The 2,675-nt window shown below is 42.8% G+C and overlaps 1 pseudogene; it reads left to right on the top strand.

The window, feature by feature from the left end:
* The first annotated feature begins 385 nt into the window (after positions 1-385).
* On the top strand, positions 386-1,312 carry LOC150007890 (pre-mRNA-splicing factor 38A pseudogene; annotated as a pseudogene).
* The last annotated feature ends 1,363 nt before the right edge of the window (positions 1,313-2,675 follow it).

A 2,675-nucleotide genomic window follows, 5' to 3' on the forward strand; every position in this document is an offset into this window, starting at 1 on the left:
GAAGACCTTTCTACTGCTCAAGAAAAGTCTGTGAAAGCAGACTTTAACAACAACCATGACATTTAATAAAACAGTCTATTATTATTGACCAAAGAACACTAAAAACACATGTATAAAATGAAGCTAAATTCATTTGTGTTATTTTTGATACATACCAAGGTAACTGTAGAGTATTAAAAAAAAGAGGAAGTTAAGAAAAGGTACACGGAATTTGGCCTAGAAGGTGGCAATGGGCAGCAGGACCCCAACTTCCCAGTCTCCGGGAGTCCGTTTGCATGCCCGCTCGAGGTGCCGGGCCCCTGAACAAGCCTGGCTGAAACGGAAATGAGATCCAGCTATGACGCACTAAAGGACCCAACGGAAATAGAGCCGAAGGCGTTCTAAAATGGCAAACCGCACGGTGAAGGGCGCACACAGCATCCACGGCACCAACCCTCAGTATCTGGTGGAGAAGATCATTCGGACTCGAATCTATGACTCCAGGTACTGGAAAGAGGAGTGCTTTGGACTCACAGCTGAACTTGTAGTTGATAAAGCCACGGAGTTAAGGTTTGTGGGCGGCGTCTATGGTAGCAACATAAAGCCAACTCCCTTTCTGTGTTTGACCTTGAAGATGCTTCAGATTCAACCGGAGAAGGATATCATTGTTGAATTTATAAAAAATGAGGACTTCAAGTATGTTCGTTTGTTGGGAGCGCTTTACCTGAGGCTGACGGGCACTGCCATTGATTGCTACAAGTACTTGGAGCCTCTGTACAACGACTATCGGAAAATTAAGAGTCAGAATAAAAATGGGGAGTTTGAACTGATGCACGTGGATGAGTTCATTGATGAGCTGCTGCACAGCGAGAGAGTCTGTGATATCATTTTGCCCCGGCTGCAGAAACGCTATGTGCTAGAGGAAGCTGAGCTACTGGAGCCTCGGGTTAGCGCTCTAGAAGAGGACATGGGCGATGTGGAGTCCAGTGAAGAGGAAGACGAGAAGCTGGAGACAGCGCCATCACCTGATCGCCACCGGAGAAGCTACGGAGACTTGGGCAAGCCCCGTCGCTCTCCCACATTGCGCTCCAGGAGAAGGAGCAGGTCTCCCAGTAGGCAGAGTCGGTCTCCCAAAAGGCGGAGCCCCTCCCCCCACCGAGAAAGGCACCTGAGCAAGAGACCAAGACGCCACCGCAGCAGGTCCCGGGACAGACGGCGCAGGTCCCGCTCTAATTCCCCAGGTCATCACCGTAGTCACAGACACAGGAGCCACTCAAAATCTCCTGGAAGATCTAAGAAAAGCCACAGGAAGAGCCGAAGAGGGAATGAGTAATAGATTCCATTTGGGTTTAGTCCAAATGGCTTCCTGCAGATACGAGGGCATCTCCCTGTGTGAAAAGATTAAAACCTATTCCCCAGGCAGCTAGAAAACTATTTTAGCTTTTTTGTTTGTTTGTTTTTTAACCTAAAAGTTTCTCCACTTTTTTTTTCTTTTTAATGGAAAGTGCTGAGTCTTGCATCTCTTTTTGAATATTATTCCATGTTTGAGGGATAATGCTCCCCAGGGACTGCTTTTGACCCCTTTGTACAACCAATATTGAGGATTTGAGGATGTGACCACCACCTAGTGATCCTTTCGTTACTAAATTTAAAACACCCATTTTCCATCTTTCTGTAGTTTAGTTTTTGGTTTGCTCTGTGATTGGAACTGTTCTGAGAATCCTCAGATTTGTGCAGCAACTATTACATTCAAAGATCAAGTTAGTAGAACATATTAGTGCCAGATTCCCCCCCCCCCCCAGCAGTAGCAAGTGATAGTAAACATGACAACTGACTGATTAGCAGCAGCTTTGTAAGAAAAGAATGCAAATGCAAGCCTTATGGATTGTTTAACCCAGTTGCATTGAACAGTTCAATAAACAGTAAAATTAAAAAAAAAAGAAAAGAAAAGAAAAGGTACACACAGGCCAAAGTTTATCATAGGCTGGTCTCCTCAGGAACTGATCAGAATTTATAACCTAAGGAGATTTTCAAACAGTCAGAGGTCTTATGCATTCAGGCAAAGTTAGATTAGTCCAACTGTGTTTTTATCTTGGAACACGTGGGTCCAAATGAGATAGGATATTTGAGCCTAAGAGTGTGCTTGCATGTCATGGTTTAGTATAGTTTACCTCTAGTCACTTCTGTGAGTGAGCAAGAGAGGACAGGTGTGCAAGTTGTTGTTTCTATTTCAATTCTCAAACCTGAAATAATTTCACTGTTGGCAATCTCAATCTGCAGAGAGAAAATTTGTGATTCCTCCCTTTTACCCTCTGACAGTTTTCTTTTTCCTTTCATTCTTCAAATATTTGTAAATGATCAGATAATGTAGCAGGCACTGTGCTATTATTACATGAAGCTTATATTATAGCTAGACAATCATTTAATTCTATGATTGCAGTAACTGTAATTTGGCTTTTCTAGTCGTATCTGCACTTTAAAAAAAGATTTTAATTTTTAATTAAATTAACCTCTGCAATGGACTATAAACATTTGTATCTGCACAAAATTCTTATGTTGAAGTCTTAATACCCAGTCGTTGTTCTTAAGTGGTTGGGCACTTGGAAAGTAATTGAGTCATGAGGGTGGAGCCCTCATGAATGGGATTAGTGACTTTAAAAAATAAACCCAGAGAACTCTCTGAAACTCTCTCTAAC

Source organism: Furipterus horrens, unplaced genomic scaffold (genome assembly GCF_987537825.1).
Source record: "Furipterus horrens unplaced genomic scaffold, mFurHor1.1.pri manual_scaffold_6, whole genome shotgun sequence".
NCBI classification, from domain to species: domain Eukaryota; kingdom Metazoa; phylum Chordata; class Mammalia; order Chiroptera; family Furipteridae; genus Furipterus; species Furipterus horrens.